This window comes from Saccopteryx bilineata, chromosome 6, assembly GCF_036850765.1.
Source record: "Saccopteryx bilineata isolate mSacBil1 chromosome 6, mSacBil1_pri_phased_curated, whole genome shotgun sequence".
Lineage (NCBI taxonomy): Eukaryota > Metazoa > Chordata > Mammalia > Chiroptera > Emballonuridae > Saccopteryx > Saccopteryx bilineata.
The window spans coordinates 197,953,876-197,974,496 of NC_089495.1; the positions used below are offsets into that span (position 1 = coordinate 197,953,876).

The following is a 20,621-nucleotide window of genomic DNA, read 5'->3' on the forward strand; positions in this document are numbered from 1 at the left end:
GGCTAATTGATGCTTTCAAGTTCTCATGTACCTGAAGATTTGATATTAGGAAAGCAGTTATCAGAAGTTGTCGTTCTGTTTAGGAAATAGAAGAATTTCAAAACTGCAATGACGTGTTTGCTGGTGGGATAAAAGAAAGACTGACTCCCAAGGTGACGCATGTTGGGAAACACTGGACTGGGGAAGGGGGAGGGGACGGCCTCAGGCCCCTGTCCTGCCCTGCCCACATCCTTTTGAAAGTGTAGCCTGGTGTGGCCTTCCTTAGTTGGTCCTGTAGAAAGACCAGGATACGGAGCACAAAAGCCGGGAACCTTTGGGGCCGCAGCATCCGCCCCTATGCTCTCTTTTTCCCACCCCGTTCAGGTTCCACACGGGGAAAAGCAGGACCCAAGCCCGCGCATGCGCCCAGGGGCAAGGTCTGCTCTCTGCAACGTCAGGGGCTCACGCCCGCCTGAAAGCCCCGCCCGCCTGGCTCCAGAGGAGACTTGGGCGGGGGTGGAGGGAGCTCGGGCCACGCCCCCAGCTGAGCCGAGCGGGGCCGAGCCCAGCCGAGCGCCTCCGAGCACAGCCGAGCTGAGCCGAGCGGCCAGGAGTCGGTTGGTGCAGCTGCGTCCCTGCCGCTCAGCAGTCCGCGGCTCCGGCGTCGCCGCCGCCGCCTGAGCGGGGCCTGCGCCGGCCGGCCGGCCGGCCGCCAGAAAGGAGGCCGGAGCACGGCGAGAGCGGCCAGGCTGCGGGGGCCGCCGCCACCGCTGCCGCAGCTGCCAGGTGAGCGCCTGCCGCGGCCCGGCGGCCCCGTGTGCCCCCGCGACTGTCAGCTCCCGTGTCTGTGCGTCTCTCTGCCTGTCAGCCCGCTGTGTCCGCGCGAGCGCCTTCCCGCCGCGCCTGACCCCCAGCCCTGCCCGTGGTGTCCGCCAACCCCTCCCGCCCGCTGCCCCGGTCTTTCTGTCAGCCGCCAGCACCCCCATGCTGGGAGGCTCCGCCCCTTCCCCCCGAAGCCCCGCCCCCGCCCATCTGTCATCACCCCCTCCCCCAGCTCCGGTCTCGGGCGTCCTGGGGCGCATGGGGGGTGCCCCCGCTCCGGGGGTCGGCATAGCTCTGGTCGGCCAGACAGCTGCTGAAGGAGCGACAAAGGGGTTGTGGAGGGGTGGTGGGGTCCGCAGGTGCCCGCCTGACCGTGTGAGGGTGCGTGTCCGGGGGTGCGCCTGGTGGGCACTGCGAGTGAGCCCGGGAGCAGGGCGGGGAGCGCGGGGGACCGCCTCACCCACGCAGAGATACGGGACCCCAGAGCCACTGGTCCATTCCCGCCAGCCGGTTTGTCCTGCGGGCACGGGCCAGCAGTTTGCCTGTGGTCTAAAGAGCGTCAGCTGAACCCGGTCGCGACCCACTGGGGTGCGGTGGGATCCTGGGAGCCTCGTGTGGCCGGGTTCCCGGGTGCCGCGAGTGGCCGAGTGGCGTGTGAGCGGAGTTTGGAGGCTTGTTAAACCTTCGGATTTGGGATTTTCATTAAGAGAAGCCTGTTGGAAGTGATTAAGGAGTGGGTGGGATGTGGCGCTCAGGTGCAAAATGTTTGAGAACTTGAGTCATTTTGAGTTCAGTGGTTTGTTTTCTGAGCAGTGACCGCTCTGGGCTTGTGCCCTGTTATGTGATGGTGAGGGGAGCGGTTAGGTAGTGGAGTGGGGAGGGCACACTCCTTTCTGTTTTTATCTGTTATACACACATAGTATATTTATTCATGGGACCTCCACACATCGTCACTTTCAGAAAGGATTTGTGTACTTTCCATTTATACATGTTCTTTATTTGCAGTAGCTTAGTAGTGCAATAGTGCAATATTTCAAAACTAAGAGAAAATGCGTCCTAAAGCAATTTGATATTTTGCCAGATAATTCTCAACCACGAGGACAGGACCAAAAGTGCACTTCGTTAGCTGGAACAACTTATTTGAGCTTAATTTGTTTCTAAGAGACAGACAGTGGAAAAATCCAGAAGCAGCAAAGTAGTATCAAAGTCTTAGAAAATTAATGAAAAGGCCTTCTATTGCTGCCGGGGAAAGATGGTAATCAAAGTTGCTTTAGAGGACAGTGCTCCTATGTAAAGATAAACATATTAACCAAGTTGGTTTTGTGACCTTGATACATTCAGCAGAGCATGATTTGTGCAGTGCTTCATAACAGGCAAACATTGCATGGGCAGTCAGGTAATTTTTGGAGAAAATGTTCCCCATGTTTTGTTTTTTTGTGTCCCCCCCCCATTCCCCCCGCCATATTACAATTTCAGACTAAGGCAGTCTCACATTGGGAGTGAAGTATTTTTTTTTCTTAAGATAACATTAAAGCCTGACCAGGCGGTGGCACAGTGAATAGAGCGTCGGACTGGGATGCGGAGGACCCAGGTTCAAGACCCCGAGGTCGCCAGTTTGAGCGCAGGCTCATCTGGCTTGAGCAAAAAGCTCACCAGCTTGGACCCAAGGTTGCTGGCTCAAGCAAGGGGTTACTCAGTCTGCTGGAGGCTTGTGGTCAAGGCACATATGAGAAAGCAATCAATGAACAACTAAGGTGTCACAACAAAAATCTGATGATTGATGCTTCTCATCTCTCTCCGTTCCTGTCTGTCTGTCCCTGTCTATCCCTCTCTCTGACTCTCTCTGTCTCTGAAAAAAAAAAAAAGATACTATTAAAAAATTAAAAGAGTATTTCATGTTTAAGGCATAAAACTAGAAAAACAAAAGCCTAAGAAAAAAAATCCACAATCCCACAAACCAGAGGAAACAACAGTTTGGTATTTATCTTTTTAGTCTTTTGTTTCTATGTGTAAATGTTTTTTCTTACAACAATGCTACCATACTATAAAGTTGTTTTATTGTATGCTTTTTAAACTTATAAATAGGTTAGAAGAGTTAGATATTTTATTTTTATGAGTAAGAACTTGTCTGCCCTTTGTGAGCTTTTGAAAAAGAACCTCTGCTTAGAGCACTCCAATTGCTTCTCATTTTAAAGTAAAATCTGAAGTTCTTGCCTAGTAGGCTACCTCCTTGTCCTCACTTTCAGTCTGCTGGATGGATCTCTTTGTTATGTCTTTAAAACTTCAAGTAGTCCTGGCCGGTGGCTCAGTTGGTTGGAGCATAAGTCCCCATGTACCAAGGTTATGGGTTTGTCCTTTGTCAGGGCACATGCAGGAATCAACCAATCAGTGTGTGCATGAATGGAGTAGCAAATCATTGTTTTTGTTTTTCTCTCTCTAAAAATCAATAAATAAGAAAAAATAATTTTAAGGTAATAGATTATTTAAAAAATTTCATACAGAAGCCTCAGTACCTTTGCACTTGCTGTTCCCTCTTTTGAGAACACTGTTCCCTGGATATCTTAGTTCTGGCCTCAGAGATCTGCTCAGATATAACATCAGGCTTTCCCTGACCCTTGTGTAAATACACTTCATTTGGTGGTAGTCCTCAACCCACCTTACGTATCTTCATTGCACTTAATACCACTTAATAAATTTATTTGTTGTTTTATGGTCTTCTTACCCCCATTAACTGAGAAATGTGAAACTTTTTCGCTGGTGTAACCACAGGGCCCAGGATAGCACCTGGCATATCATGGGTACTTGGTCAGTATTTGCTGAATGAACAAATGAATGAATGCTCATTATCCATGACCTCCTGGTGATAGCCTCCTACTTATGGCATAGAATGGCATAACAGTATCTTTAAAAGTCAGGCTAGTCTTCTTATCTGAAAATGAGAAATTTACAAGGTGAATCTTATAATTGTAAACAGAGCTTCATAATTGAGGGAAGGAACATTTTTGGCAAATGTTGCTGATTTTCCTTCTTATATATCATCCCATATATCACATTGGAAGTCTTTGAAATATATAAAGTATCCCAGTTATGTTTACAGCCGTGATTTCAGTTTGGTACTTCTTAGTGGTAGTATAAGCCTTAAGAGCTTGGTGAGTGTTTTTGGGGTCAAGAGATACCCAGAGATATAATTACAGCTTTAATGTGTTTTTATTTGAGGAGTAGCTTTTCTATTTACATATTTTTCCTGGCAACTCTATCCTTTTCAGCTCCTTGCTTATCAGTTTTTGGATGGCCTAGCAGGAATACTTGAGTTTTTTGTTTTTTAACATTTTAAAATAAATCCTTGATCTCTTGAGCATTTAAAATTTCTCATGTAACTCTTGAACTTTGAAAGGACCGGTTTAATCTTTCAAGATGAAATAACATCGATAATAAAACTTCTAATGGCATTTTCATTATAAGGATGAGAAAAATTGTATCTTAAGGTAGAATGTTTACAAAGAAGAGGTAGTGTGAGAGGAAGCTTTTTAAAACCTTGAATTCTTGATTCCTCACCCCACATTCAATTCCTTTCAATCCATCAGTGTGGCCCATCGGCCTGGCCTCCAGACTACCACCAATCCTCCATTCCCTCTCTTTCCTGCTCCACTTACCGTCCTCACTCAGCTGGATAATGGCCTCTACCTATTCCCTGGGCTCCTTGTTCCCACTCTTACCATCTTCTAACTAACCCACTCTCTCCACGACAGGTAGAGTGATCCTACCAAAAGTCTAAACCAGGTCATGTCAGCCACCTGCTTAGTGGCTTCCCACTGCACCTTCCCCCGCAGTCCCACTTCTTCCTCTAAGGTGCCCAGCCTTTGTCTCCCTCTGCAGCCTCTGCTCCCTGCTTGCCTGCCATACTTCTGTGAGGTTGGAGCGCTGTCAGTCCCTTAAATATGCCAAGTTTCTGCCCCGCACTCCCTCGCCTTCGCCCCTCTTCTTATAGGAAGATCCTTCTCAAATATCTGGTCTTGGCTAAAGCGTCCCTCCTTAGAGGGGCCTGCCCTGGTCACCCCTTCTACAGTAGTTCCTCATTGTGTCTTCTCTCAGTACAGTGCATTTCCTGCTTAGCCACAATTCCAAGTATTTCATTAATATGTTTGTTTTCCTTTTTATTATAGTATCTGCACCCCCCACCCCAATAGACTGCAAGATCTGGGAAGAAAGGGGAAGTCTTGTCCTGTTTATGGTATATATAGTCTTGGCACCTAAGTGATCTGCTTAGAATCCCGTAGGTGCAGGCCCTTGATACATTTTGAATAATTATTATTGTTATAACAGCTCACTTTGTGCCAGATCTATTGCTAAGTGTGTTCACACATTATCTCTAAATATCTGAGAGAGCAGTTAACTAAGGTGGTGATGGTTATTACATTATCATTTCTATTTTTAGTTTAGAAAATTGAGCTTAGAGAAGTTAAGTAATTTTTAAAGTTACACAGCTAATGGTGGTAGGGCTATTTGAATATACACGAACTGACTGAAGAAATGTCACCTCGCACTCATTACTGCCTTCTGATGTGCATGTAGGAATGAGGGAAGTATGCAATAATAGTATTTGATGATTCCTTGTGTTATTGTTTCTAAGCATATATCAGACTATAAAAAAGAATGCTTGGGCTAGGATTTTGCATTTCCTGGGAAGCTTCTGACAATAACCGGGTGCCAAAATGCATAGATTAGTTTATGTTCAGGCTCTGCTTTAATTTACCTTTGCCACTTTCCACCTGTCAGCCCTCAGGCAAATTACTTAACATGTCTGAGTCTCTTTTTTTCATCTGTAAATGAAGAAAAATAATGGCTCTTATCTCACATGGTCATTCTGAGGAGTATAATTATGCACAAAATAACAATCAATGTTAGCTATTAATATTATGAGGGGGGAAAAAGCCCCCAGGGAAATTCATGTAGTCCCATCAATAAAATAGAGTTTGGGTTACAGTGAAAAACAGATCATAACAGTATTGTTTCACTGATTCTTGTTTTGAACTTATAAAAATTATCAGGAAATTAATTGTTTGGCTTAGGATTAATAGTTTTTCTGTTGATGTAGGAAAACTTTATGTTTGGATTTAAATGCTTGAGGTAAGACAGTGTTCTTTTTAAACTCCTTCCCATCTTAAAGAGTCTCAGGGTAGAGAGGTCTTTAGAGAGGCTGGCCAATTTTGTGTGTGTGTGTGTGTGTGTGTGTGTGTGTGTGTGTGTGTGTGTGTATGTGACAGAGACAGAGACAGAGACAGAGAGAGATAGAGGGGGAGAGAGGGACAGAGAGGGAGAGATGGGAAGCATCAATTCTTTGTTGCGGCTCCTTAGTAGTTCTTTGATTGCTTTCTCATATGTGCCTTGAGGGGGGGGGGCTACAGCAGACCAAGTGAACCCTTGCTCAAGCCAGCGACCTTGGGCTCAAGCCAGCGACCATGGGGTCATGTCTATGATCCCACGCTCAAGCCAGCAACCCCGCACTCAAGCTGGTGAGCCCACGCTCAAGCCGATGAGCCAGAGCTCAAGCCAGCGACCTCAGAGTTTCAAACTTGGGTCCTCTGCATCCCAGTTCGACACTCTATCCATGCACTACCCGCTTGGTCAGTCAGGCCAATTTTGAGAGACCGGTTATTTTTATACTTTTCATCAGAAAGGCGCTCACCAGCATTACTGCTTACTTCTGTAATGGCTATCGCTGGGACGCTTACTTCAAATACCCAAGCAAACAGTAGACCTAGGATAGATGCAATGGGCTCGACGGACCCTATGATGGAATATCTGGGCACAGTTGCATTTTCTGGGCTTATAAACAAGTGCCAATCTAATGGCTTCCATCATCTTGCTGAAACAGAAGGTGAGGCTTTCTGCTAAAAATAGGAAGAGGTTAGAGGACAAACAGGATAGTTGACACACAGCTGAGGTCAGGAAGGGGAAGAGTGACCTTGGGCAGCGTCCATGGTCTCCAGGCAGTGCACGGGGCTCTGTTGAGGTAGGAGACCAGGGGTTGATTGGGACACCGGCAGTGTGCAGCTGCCTGGTTTTAGTTGGGTTGAGCTGGGGCTGGGGTTTGCAGCGGGGAGCGGCAGAAGGACAGTAGGGCAGAGGCACTGAGGGTATTGGCCAGGGAGTGGTGAACATGGTAGGCAAAAGTGTTTAGGCTGGGTGGGAGTGCACAAAGGCCAGAGGTGTTGATGAAGCCAAGGAGCAGGTGTATTGCGGTGATGGAGTAATAGGAGGTTAGGGAGGGACGTGTGAAGACTTCAGCTGGAGCAGTTAATTATTGAACACGACAGGCTCCTGGGTTTTGCCACTGACATGAATAGCTGAAGTGAGTGAGCTCAGTGAATGAGTGAAGTCGAGAAGGGTAAGTAACTGAGAAGCTGGAGAGTTGTTTGGGTGACCCATGAGGTCAGAGAAGCCACCAGGATGGCTGGACTTTTGGGGTGGGGGAAGGAAGATGTGCCATATATGCTGAACGAGGTGGCAGCATTGGGAAGTGTGATGGCCGGGCTGCGGGAGCCTCAGCAGAGCAGGGCAGTGGGTGCGTGGTGATCTAGAAGCTTCTGATTACAAGGTCTCTCTAAAAGGAGTCGGCTTTGGCCAAGTTCATTTTGTTTCTGAAGGAATCAATCCCAGTGGGTAGCACCGATGGCATGTGGTATTGACTAGACTCAGTCATGAAAATTATTTGAGGGCATGTGTTGAAAATACATTTCCAGCGCTCCACCCAAGGCCCACTGAATTAGATTTCTAGGAGAGGGAACTGAGGATGTATATTTTAACACCCCCCCCCCACACACACACCTGGTAATTCTTTATGATGAAGCACATTTGGGAAGTACAGCTATAGTGGATAAGAACGTGGGATATGGAAGCTGACTGTTTGGGTCTGAAGCTTAGGACATGGAATGAGCCTTAGCCCATGACCCTTAATAGACCGCCTTTCAGGACTATCTGATATCGGAAGCTATGAATTAAAGGACCCTTCGTTAGAGGCAAACACACTGACAAAAGCAAGAAGAGACAGCTAGGTGGTGAAGACAGAGGCAGAAACACTATACAAAATAATTTGAAGGATAGCAGTTTGGGAACATTCACTGTAGAGGAAACAGTCTTGTTAGCCTCAGTGATCTATGAATACAGTAATTAATCATTATTGTTATCCTGTTCAACAAGAATAGGTCAAATTATGGTCTGGTTAGTTCAGAAAGGCTGAGAAGGAAGTAATGCAATTTAGAAAGCTTTCCATCATAAGATTGCATGTTTTATTGCTTCAGTTATCCTTAAAATTAACTTATGTGACACAATTCTGTCTCTGAAGATACTGGATTAAAGAATCATTTACTCCCTTCTCTCTCCAACCAAACTCAGGATTGCTTGTTGCCCATCCTTTTTGGCCTTGGTGGCTATGTCACATCTTCTTTCTCATTGTGATTTGTGTAGGACTCTGGGAGACCCAGAAGATCTAGAAAGGAAGTCATATGGTAGAGAGAATGTGTGTGGGAAAGAGGGTACTCAGTGTGAGGAAAACGGTCTTATTCTAAATCTCCGAACAAGTAAAACCATGGGAATACAGTGTGTGTGGCAAAGTCTGTATTCATTATTCATCTTATCATATGCACATCAGATGTCAAACTGGACACAAGCCATATGAGCATCAGAATTTTGGAGAGAAGCCATGTATTTGTAATGTATGTGGGAGAGCTCTCAGTTATCTGGAGTGTTTTGAAAAATGTGAACAAAATCACAATAGAGAGAAAACCTATAAATGTAAGGAATGTGAGAAAACCTTTAGTTCTTCAACTTCACTTCAAATCCATGAAAGAACCCACACAGGAGCGAAACAATATGGAAAAGTCTATAGATACCAAACTTTTCAAACACATGACTCACAGGCGAGAAGCGCTATGAATGTAAAAAAAACCCAAAAACACACTATGAATGTATAAAGTTGCCTCAGTTCTCTTTGAATATCTGCAAGAACTCACATTGCAGAGTAACCTTTTGCATGTAAACAATGTGGTAAAAGCCTTCGTTTATGCCTTACAAACACACCAAAGGACTCAGACAGGTGAGAAGCACTATGAATGTAAGCAATATGGTAAAACTTATGAGTTCTCATCTAGATTTCCAAACACATGAAAGAACACACTAGAGAAGTCCTCTGCACGTAAGGAATGTGGTAAAAGCCTTCACATGTTATCAAAGTTTTCCAAGATATGAAAGAAAATAGACTGGAGAAAAGCCTTAGGAATCTAAGGAATGTGGGAAACACTTCAGATTTTTTATTTATTTATTTATTGTATTTTTCTGAAGTTGGAATCGGGGAGGCAGTCAGACAGACTCCCACATGCGCCCGACCGGGACCCACCCGACACACCCACCAGGGGGCGATGCTCTGCCCATCTGGGGCGTTGCTCTGCTGCAACCAGTGCTATTCTAGTGCCTGAGGCAGAGGCCACAGAGCCATCCTCAGCGCTTGGGCCATCTTTGCTCCAATGGAGCCTCGGCTGCGGAAGGGGAAGAGAGAGACAGAGAGGAAGGAGAGGGGGAGGGGTGGAGAAGCAGATGGGCGCTTCTCCTGTGTGCCCTGGCCGGGAATCGAACCCGGGACTCCTGCACGCCAGACCAATGCTCTACCACTGAGCCAACTGGCCAGGGCCCACTTCAGATTTTTAAAAAATTATTGATTGATTTGAGAGAGAGAGAGAGAACATCAATTTGTTGTTCCACTTATTTTTGCAGTCATTGGTTGATCCCTTACCAGGGATTGAACGTGCAACCTTGGCATATTGGAATGGCACTGTAACTAACTGAGCTACCCAGCTAGGGCAGCCTTCAGATGTTATCAAAGCTTTCAAACACATGAAAGAAATCCCACTCGACAGAAACCCTGTGAATGTGAAGAACGTGGGCTAGCCTACTGATATAGTACCTTACAGAAGGACCCTGGAGAGAAGCCCTGTCAATGTAAGCGACGTGGTGAAGCCTACAGAGATCACAGTTCCTTAGAAACACAACATAGTTCATACTGGAGAGAGAATCCTTATGTATGTAAACCGTGTAGTGAAGCATTTAGTTGTCTCAGTTATCTTCAGAAACACGGAGAAACTCACACTGGACAGAAATCTAATACAGTGAAGCATTTAGGTATCCCAGAGATCTTCAGAAACATGGAAGAAATCTCACTGGAGAGAATCCGTTTGAATGGAAACAATATGGTAAGCTTGCTGAGATTTCAGTTCCTTACAAACACATGAAAGGACTCATATGGAGAGAAACACTGTGAGTGTAAGGAATGTGGAGAAGCCGTCATGTATCACAAATATTTGAAGATGTGTGACAGTAGCCACTGGAGAGAAACCATACTGACTTGCAGAATTTGGGAAAGGCTTCAGTTTCCCAGTTCCTTTCTAATACATGAAAGGACTCACTGAATAAAACCACTTGAATGTAAACAGTGTGGGAAAGACTTGAATTGGTCTGTGCCATTACATATGAAGACTCCCATGGAAAAGAAATAGAAATGTAGCAGGAGGAAGCTTGATAGAAATTAATCCATTATAATGTGCCAGAAAACTTTCAACGTAAAAGAGTTCTTATTTATGTTGCAGATACATTGTGTTTATTGAACCTTTGTTTATATCATTGCACTGTAAATTTCTACTAATATCAGAGGTGAAATATTCACCTGAGATAATTCTGAGAGTTGTCTTTCAACAATAGTACATAAGATTAATAGGTAATGCTTTTTCCTTAAAACATTTAATAATATTTTCTCTCCACTTTGAAGTCTGTTAGATTTATGAGTGAACTGAAGTGTGTTTTTATATGCAGTTAGGTTAAGGATCTCTTTATAATGTTTTATTTGTTCTGTGTGAAGGGGCCATTGAAAAGAAGAGTTTGGTGTTTGGGTTTTCCTGGTGACCTTGTGGCAGTCTCTTATATCCCTAGTTCATTGTATATAGTCTACCTTTCCCTCTGACAGAGCTCCTTTTCTGTAATAATGAGAATAGGAGCCTTTTTCTATTTTCCATACTAATGAATAATTAGAATAAATTTTATGTATGGCAGATAATGAAAGAATTATTTATTAGTTTTATGGAAATTATTATTTTTCACACTGGACCCTTTGCTTTTTGGCTTTCCTTCTGACTGGTCTTGGTGAATAAATTTTGATTTAAGACGAGGGTTCTGTGATAGGTCAATAAAATCTAGAGTTGGAGACATTTTCCCCGTGAGTAATGTTAGGAACTGGATTTTCCAAAATCCACCTTCTCTGTGATTCCGTGTTAAGCTTCTATAGCCACACTTGCATGAGATTGGAAGGCAAAAGCGAAGAACGCATTAGATTTTGAAGCCACCATACAGGCTGAGAGACAGACAAAAGAGCTACGGGAACACCATCTTCCAACCCACAATCTGGATTCTTTGACCTGCCAATCAAGACTATTCCAAACCACCACTAACTATCTGATAACATTAACATTTTTTCCCCAAAAGGTGTCACTTTCCACTGGTTTCTTCAGTCTCCACATCAAAAGTACATCAGTGTTTGGGCTTTTCTGGAAGCCCTCTTGTGTCCACCAGGAAACTGATTCAGACTTGCATGCTTATGTCTGATTCCCCTCTTCTCTAGAATGTATCTGTGTAAAGTCTGATTGTACAGGAAACATCTTGTGCACGTAACAGTGCTCATGAGTGTCCTTTCCCCATTGACCGTGATGTCTACAATGGTGCCTTCAGAAAGGAGAGCATGGGAGTTTGCTTCCCTGCCGCATGGGCTGTGGCTGCCTTGACCCAGTCCTTCCTGTTGTCAGGAGGACGGTGGTGTTTCCTGTTGTAGCTGAATGAAGTCCCTCTGTACGTTTCCAGTTATGTTTGATTAGTGATTAAAAGTGTCTGGGGTTTTTTTGGGGGGGACCAAATGAACACTTCTGTAGGTATTCCATAAAAATATTTTTATTAACTATTCTCTAAGCTGTTGTATATCAACAAATACAATTTTTCATTTCCTGAGAAAATTATTAAAATGTCTCATTATAATTATGGATTTTCAAATAAACTTAGAGATTCTCTTCATTTAAAAAATTGCATTTACTTCATAAGCCAAAGAAAGGGAGGAACAGTTATTATCCCCTCGGCTGTATGCAGGATTAGATACTTGATATTAAGATACCAGTAGCCCTACCATGCTATTCTGCCTATTTTCACTAAGAAACTTCTAGTTCTTTTCATGACAAGGAAGAAGAATCCTGCAAAGGAACAGCTGCTGGGGAGGGGACCTGGGAGTTAGCCGTTCTTGGCTGACCACTTAGAACCCCTGTTGCTGCCACGGAGGCTTTGATTTGAGTTGCAGTGTTTAGAATCCTTAAACTATACTTACCACCTGCTGTGTCATACCCAAACACCAGAGCTTTGGGAAGAGTGTTGTCAGCCCGACTAGAAGTGGTTGCTCTGGACCCTGAACTGAAAACGTGATTTGCTGCAGTCTGTGTTCCGTTTCTTATCTCCCCTTAGTGCTGCTGTCCCGAGAGCCTGGCTTTCAGAGTGGTGAGTGGGTACCCGACAGGGCCCCGCCCCTCAGTTAGAGTCCTGGAGCTTACCGCGGCCTTCCACTCGCTGTCCCGTCTCGCTGGGGAGGTGCAGGGGGCCATCTGAGTGCACGTCTTGAGACCTAGAAGATGTGGCAGTGGAGGTTGAGCAATGCCTACTCAGCCAGAGCTTTCAGTTTGCTATTGAGAGTTTTAAAAAGTAATTCTATTTTAGAAAAAAATAGGAATTCAGAGTATTTTTCCCTGTTAGAAAGACATTTTCGTCTAAAGGTGAAATACACTGAATCAGAGGCCAATGAGTAGTTTAGTGATAGGTACACATTTTCTTATATCCCACTTTCCTGCCCTGCAGAGCCCAGAGCCCTGGGAGGCTCCGCTGTGCCCCGGTGCTCTTTATAATGTTTGTGTACTGTAGAGTATTCTGTGGCTGAAGTGTTTGTAACCCCTGGGGTTCAAAAAGAAGGCCCTTGGTTTCCAGGAACTTATTTTTTAAAAGTTAGACAAGGTGCTGACCAGGCAGTGGCGCAGTGGATAGAGCGTCGGACTGGGACACGGAGGACCCAGGTTTGAGACCCCGAGGTCGCCAGCTTGAGCGCGGGCTCATCTGGTTTGAGCAAGGCTCACCAGCTTGGACCCAAGGTCGCTGGCTTGAGCAAGGAGTCACTCAGTCTGCTGTAAACCCCCCCGCCCCCCGCCCCCGTCAAGGCACATATGAGAAAGCAATCAATGAACAACTAAGGTGCCGCAACGAAGAATTGATGCTTCTCATCTCTCTCCCTTCCCGTCTGTCTGTCCCTATCTGTCCCTCTGTCTGACTTTGTCACAAAATAAATAAATAAAAGTTAGACAAGGTGCTTTTAAATCTCTAACTTCAGGTAGACCCTGGTCTGTGCTATGAAAGAGATACAGTCAAAATGTAGGCTCACAGACAAAAGAGAGACTGTAGTTATTTTTGATGGTAGGTGGAAGCGGTGAGAAGGGGCTGGAGGATGCTTTCAGGCAGTTTGTAATCAGACTGCATCTTCCAGTTGTCCCATCCATTCAACACATAATTTTCCAGGAAACTGAAAAACTTACCACCTGTACATCTTGTGCTGAGATGGGGCTCTGGCTTAGAATTCTGATCTCCTTGGGAATTAACATGTGCAGTTTTGAAAAGATAGTATTTTCCTTTTTGCTTATTCATGACAAGGCTAGTAGCATTTTAAAAGCCAACATATTTGGCAAAGCTATATACCCCATTTTACCATGCAGGTGACTAAAGCAGCTCTAAGAACATGAATTCAGTTTCTCACCGACAGTGCGCATATTGTGTGCCTACTATGAGCCAGCTACTTCGCTAGCCACCGCAGGGAGCATGTTCGACATGGTCTTTCTGGCCTTGTGCCACTTATAATCTGGTGGCTTGCTGGTCAGGCGCCATGATAGATTTATAGCATAATTATCATCCAGGGGGCAGAAAAGCCTGGCCTGTGGTCTTGCTTTTGCCTTTTATCGATTATATGACCTTAGGCATTTGCCTCTTATTTTCTGTCACCTGGGATAAAAGGTTTATAAGACTTTTATAATACTTAAAGGACACTACATAGAGCTTTGAAAGGTCAAGTTATCATAGCTGCAAATCTAAGCGGGGTCATCAGTCTGCTTGTTTAACTGGAATGGCTAATGGAGGGTTTCCAGTACTCTGTGGTTGCCGAGAATGCCGTGTAGCTTCAGAGAATCAAATGCAGTACTTTGACTAAATATCTTAATAATTCACTAATTCTAATGTTTACTAATGAATCGAGAAAACCAGCTATTTTGGGGTGCCTTGAACAATATAGTCTACTTAGTCATCCCTAAAGAACTGTAGGTTTAATACATATTGGCATATTTCAGAAAACAATGCTTCTAGATATTTATTTTATAACCAGAAATTTAGTACTACAGCAATGGATATATGATGACGCTAATAATCTAATACATGCCATGAAATTATAAGTTCAGTAAGGCAGAAAAATTGATCCGAACCATTAAAATAAAAGGTATCCTTTGTAAATAGTAGAGCTATCTTTAGTTTTTGTAGCTTTAGTTATGTAAGAAGCTTTGAATTTCATGGTTCCCTTGTAGTTCTGATCTGTTATCTTATGTTCTCTCTTACCTGCATACCACTGGGGAACTGAGAACTTTCATTGTAGGTATTTTCTCTAGCAACCTAAACAATACCTTTAGTCTTTTGAACCTCAGTTTACTCATAAAATGTGGTCTTTTCCCATCCATGCCAACACCACAGGGTTGTTGAGACATTCAAATCCAGTGTTGGAACAGATGTGCTTCTGTCTGCATGACGGTCCTCGATCAGTCATAGGTGTAGTGGGCAGGTAATTCTGGCCACTGAATACCACAGCGGGGCTGTGTCTGACTTGTACAGCCCTTGTTCAAGTTCCCTGATTCTTCTTCTTCGTGACTCAGTGCCTTCCATATCCTTTTGTCCCATTCTCATTTAATAGCATTTCACTTTCTACCTGGTTAGACATTAGCTGATATCTGAGCTTCTGCTGTGTGTCAGACAGGGTGCTGGGGACAGAGGTGAGGGGGCCTGACTCTGACTCCAGAGTGCCTTTTGAGTGAGGGATGAGCTCAAGACTCCAATGTCAATTCTTGCCTGAATTTTCAGCCTGCTAGCCTTTTCTATAGATTTCAGACTTGCCAGTCTCTCTAGTCATGTGAGCTAGTTCCTTAAAATAACTCTCACTTTGTATGTATATTCATGTATACACGCATACATATATTATATATGCACATACACACATATATCTCATTGGTCCTGTTTCTCTGGAGAACCCAGACTGGCACAGTACTCAACAAATGCTCTCAGCAATACAGAAAAAAGAGGGACAAATATGGTAAGCAGCTTGCTTAGTGTGACTTTAGCCATGTTGAGTTTGAGATGCTCGTGGGACAAACATGGAGATACTGGCAGGCAAATACAGCCAGGGTATGGAGAGCTCACACACGTGGTCTGGACTGCAGATGTGTAAGTTTTTGTTTTTTAAGTGAGACAGGCTCCCACATGCACCCCAACCAGGATTTACCTGGCAACCCCTGTCTGGGGCTGATGCTTGAAGCAATGGAGTCCCCGAGTCCATGACTGCAGGAGGGGGAGGGAGAGGGGTAAAGAAGCAGATGGTCACTTCTGTGCACCCTGACTGGGAATTGAGCCCAGGATGTCCATATGCCAGGCCAATGCTCTATCCACTGAGCCAGCCAGCCAGGGCCTGTAAGTTTTCAACTCACCAGTATGTAGCTGTCAGTGAAGCTATGTTTGTGGATGATTTCAATCAGAGAGAATAGAGTATGTAAGGTAAGAGGAGGTATAAAGATAGAACCCCAGAAAACACCAACATTTAGGGGAGAGGTGGAGGAAGAGAGGCCAATAGGAAACCAAAAAGGAGTAGACAGAAGAGGAAGAGGAGGAGAGGGTGGGTCATAGAAACCAAGGCAGGGGAGAATTTCAGAAAGGAGCCGTGCAGCCCTAAAAAGGGTGAGAGAACTATTGGTATATGTCCATTGCACTGAAGCTCCTGGGTGTCCTAGAGGTGACTTTCAGCTTCATAGCACAGTGCAGAGGGCGGAGTGCAGACTTCATGGTGATGAAGAGGAAAGGCATGTTTGCTGCTGCTGCTGCTGCTTTTTTTTTTTTCATTTTTCCGAAACTGGAAACAGGGAGGCAGTTAGACAGACTCCCGCATGCGCCCGACCGGGATCCACCCGGCATGCCCACCAGGGGGCGATGCTCTGCCCATCTGGGGCGTAGCTCTGTTGCATCCAGAGCCATTCTAGTGCCTGAAGCAGAGGCCACAGAGCCATCCCCAGCGCCCGGGCCATCTTTGCTCCAATGGAGCCTTGGCTGCGGGAGGGGAAGAAAGAGACAGGAGGGGGAGGGGTGGAGAAGCAGATGGGCGCTTCTCCTGTGTGCCCTGGCCGGGAATCAAACCTGGAACTCCTGCATGCCAGGCCGACGCTCTACCGCTGAGCCAACCGGCCAGGGCTGCTGCTGCTGCTGCTTTTTTTTTTTTTTTTTGTATTTTTTTTTCTGAAGCTGGAAACGGGGAGAGACAGTCAGACAGACTCCCGCATGCGCCCGACCGGGATCCACCCGGCACGCCCACCAGGGGCGACGCTCCGCCCACCAGGGGGCGATGCTCTGCCCCTCCGGGGCGTGGCTCTGCCGCGACCAGAGCCACTCCAGCGCCTGGGGCAGAGGCCAAGGAGCCATCCCCAGCGCCCGGGCCATCTTTGCTCCAATGGAGCGCTGCTTCTTAAAGGAGTTCGGTTATGAAGAATGGTCAGAGGGGCTCTGAGCTTCCTAAGGAAGGGCTGATGTCAGGATAAAAGGGCCCGGAACATGGTCCGAGGCTGAAGAGACAGAGCTAGAAGACAGGAAGAAGGCAGAGATCCAAGGGAGAGAAAGGACAGTGACTGAGCAAGGTCTTCTCCATGGATGGCTGGGGCCTTGCAGAGGGGATGGTCGATAGCGTTGCCAGAGGAGGGTGCCTCTTTCACTTGGCAGAGAAACAAGGAGGCTATTTGGGATACAGCAATGTTTATAGAAAGTAGGGGCTGGGAATCTTGCCCTCATAGAAGCTTCTATTTTCTTTGCGAAGTGAACCTTTGGCAACAACTGACAGCCAAGATGGTGCAGTGAGGTCTTTGAAGAGAGGTGAAGGTATAAAATTACTGCTGTGAGGCTTGAAAGTAGAGGCTGATTATTGTTCCCATTGTCTATGGAATGTAAGTTATACTCCACCGTCCGATGTTTACGAAGTCCTCCGCAATCTGCCTTTAAACCAATTCTGCCAGACTGCCTATCTTTCTTTGTTTCATTCGGCACCCTGTACTTCAGCCAGGAGTATCTCTGCTGTAGCACTAGAATGTGGCTTTGGGAGACTGGCTGCTGTAGCGGCAATGCCATTGGGCCATGAGCCAGACGTGCTGTGGTCTAGTCTTTGCTCCTCCATGTACTAGCTATGGAGCCTTGGACATACCTTAACTTCTCTAAGTCTGTTTCTTCATTTGTAAACTATTAATCATAACAAAAACAAACAAAAGTGCTGATGGTGTCAGATGAGAAGATGTGTTTTAAAGTACTTTGAAGATGATATGTGGTATATAAATGGAGCTGGTGTCATCAGGCCATGGGTAATCCTAGCTCCAGGCTTTTGTGTGTACTTTCTTCTTTACCATTAGAGTTCTTCCTCTTCTCCCCAAAGATCCGTATTCAGCCTGTGTTACGTAGAGAAATGCTAGCTTCTGTAATAGATAAACCCTGCTGACATCCCAGTGGCTTAAAACAGTGGACATTTTCATGCTTATTTCAAACTCAATCAGCAGTGGGGCTGGAGGGGCTCCAGCTGCTGGATGCTTTGCCACCTTCAAACCGTGGTTTCCAAGGTTGCCTGGGTGTCGCTGTCCAGCCAGCAGGGTGGGGGAAGAGGAGTGGAGGATTGGCTCCCGGCTTTTATGCACCAAACCTAGGATGGGAGCTGGTGACTAAGGCCCAAGGAAAGATGCTGAAAGATGGCGTTCACTGGCTGGGAGATGCAGTTGGGGTGCGTGGGTTTTAGTGGGCATGGAATGGTGGACGGGGCGCTAAGGTGAGCGAGACAGGCCCTGGCCCCAGGACAGAACAGAGAGGCTCCTCCTGCCTCAATGAACAGGGATTGGAAAGGGCTGAGGGGCAGAGGACTGGTTCCCGGTGAAGGCAAATGCTACAAATGTGGGAGAGAGGCCCCAGGCAGGGGAGATACTTGGGTGAGAAAGGAGGTGTTTACACACCTTCTGAGATGAGCTTCCTAGCAGCTGGGGGAGGGGCAGATAACTGTTTATCCTTTTCAAGATGAGAAAACTGATGATGTGGTGCCTTGACAAAAGCCACACGGCCAATAGGCAGCAGAGAAATGAGCTAGGTCCTGAGTGTTTTCCTGTCAAAGCCCCTGGTGGTGAGAGCCTCAATATGTCCCACAAGGAGAGCTGGAAAACCTGGACTCAGAAGTCGGTTTGAGGTGAACCCCCTAGCACAGGGCGGAGGAGGGACTCTGTGGTGGCTGTTCCTTTATAAGTGACTCACCCTTTGGCAGCTTTGGTTGGAGGAGGGAGGGCAAGAGAGGAGCATTCCAGGCAGAGGGAGCAGCCTGAGCAAAGATCCTAAGGCAGAAACGTACTTAAAGGGTTTGTGGGCCAAAAGAAGACCAGATTGGGCCATGACCAGAAGGAGGGGGCGGTGCCTGAGAAGATGCTGGGGAGGGAAGAGGGCCCAGATCACACAAGAATGCACAGGCCAAGGCAAGGAGCTCATTGTGCTAAAGGCAGCAGGAAACAGTTGTGCTTTTTGAGTGGGGGCTCAGATGGTCCGATTCACAGTTTAAAAACGACTATGGCTGTTGTCTGGAGAAGGGTGGTGGAGGGAAGTCCATAGTATATACTGAATGTAGTGGTGAGGAAAAAGGAGGAATTCAGGAGAAGTGAGTCTGGAGCCCAGAGCAGAGAGAGAGGTTCAGCGAAGACAATTTGATCCTGTATTTCCTGTTAGCTCACTCCCTGGTCTTAGCCAAGCTTCCTGTGAGTAGCCTTATCCACAGTCTCTACTTCCTCACCTGCTCAACCCAATCTTTTGTGCTCTGGCCTCTGCCATTGCCACTCTTCTGAAATGTCTCAGGCAAAGGCACCCGAGACCCTTTATGGTAAACTAAATCTAGGCCTTTGGCCCTTGCCTGGCTTGACTGGCATCCGGTCATGTGAACCATTCCTGCCTTGAAATGCTCTTCTTCTTAGCCCTCTGTGTCTCTGCTCCCACATTCCTTGCCCCTTTTGTGGTCCCCAAGTCCTCAGAAGCCCTGAAATAATAGCATTCCCCAGGCTTCTGACCTTGGTCCTTCGGGGTTTCCTCTGTCACTCTCTGAATAGAAGGAGCCCTTCCCCCTTCATTAGGCCAATGACAATTTGCCTTCCAGCTTCATTTCAGGTGCTGCCTCCTCCAGGAAGCTTTCCCTGACCCCTCAGCCTGGGTTAGTCTCCCTTTCCATTTTTCCTGGAGCATAAAGTGGGTATGATAGCACTTCGCACTCTGCTTACTGATGTGTCTTCATAGTCTAATAGTACTTGGAGGGTAGGGTTACAGCGAAACACCCGGTGATCTAGGACAAAGATTGCTTTCTCTTGTTCAGATGAAAGCCATGCTTTATAATGAAGGTATCTACACCTGATTTTATGTCCTTTAGTAGACCATTCATGTCTCACTGAGTCTGAGGGCTGTGAATTCTGGTCTAATATCTTCTGAGAACAAAGGAATTAATTTAACTCAAAAGAATTAGTAATTGTCTTCATCTTCTGAAAGGAAAAAATCTGAGAATTTAAGAATGTTCATTGCTTCAGGAAAGCTTCCAAAGACCCGTGTTGCCTGGTAATTTGGTTCTCAACTCCCTCACTCCTACCCCAAAACATGGTACATGTCCCTCATTTTGTGATCCCACAATTCTGGGTTTGACGTTATAATTGCTGGGCCCCCATCACCAAGGCTGAACTGTGATAGCCGTGGAAGGCAGCACTTTGGCTGAAGGAAAGATGAGCTGCTGCCTTTGTAGAGCCTTCCCTCCTGCTAACCGGCTCATTCCGTGAGTGAAAGAGAAGAGATGGGTACAAACAGTGCAGTATACATACACGTGGTATACCAGGCACACATCTGGAATTTCAGTAAGGTGCAGGGCAGTTAATATCAGTAAACTCACATGCTTCTCTTTCAAATCTTTTTCTGCTCTTTTGAATTCTGTATTTTTGTATTTCTTTCAGTTTCAAACTCCCTTTATCTTTTCTGGCAGGTGGAACAAAGAAAATAAAATGTTGAATCACTTTCTTCTCAGTGGCTTGATTTTTAGACTCTTCCTTGATTTTTTTTCAGTGTTTAATTTTCTGAGCCTAACAGAGTGAAAAGCAGAGATGCCTTTGACTAAACAAAGCTCTTAGCTTCATTAGTCAAAATCCTGCTACAATTGTACTTATGCCTTTTTGTTTGTTTTGTTGTCCTTTGCTTTTTTGATGCAGTGTTGGGCTGATTATTTTTTAAGTATAAAACTGGGGTTATTTCTTTTTAACTATAGACATCTCTCAAATGAAATAAGACTGCCTAAGTATGTGTAATAGTGGACTACATTCGACGCCCCCTCTCATTACCCTCTCAAGGGTTTATTATCAGTGAGAAATGCT

At 45.7% G+C, this 20,621-nt stretch overlaps 1 protein-coding gene across 7 annotated transcripts in view; it reads left to right on the top strand.

Moving 5' to 3' along the window:
- The first annotated feature begins 306 nt into the window (after positions 1 to 306).
- ZHX3 (zinc fingers and homeoboxes 3) overlaps positions 307 to 20,621 on the top strand; it is a 102,209-nt gene continuing 81,894 nt past the window's right edge. For 5 of the 7 annotated variants that reach the window (XM_066234148.1, XM_066234152.1, XM_066234147.1 and 2 more), the window contains exon 1: positions 307 to 765. The gene's annotated coding sequence lies outside the window, so the exon portion shown is untranslated. Of the gene's footprint in view, positions 766 to 1,085; positions 1,183 to 20,621 lie in introns of those variants that run through there. The other 2 variants (XM_066234150.1, XM_066234154.1) reach the window with 1 other exon arrangement.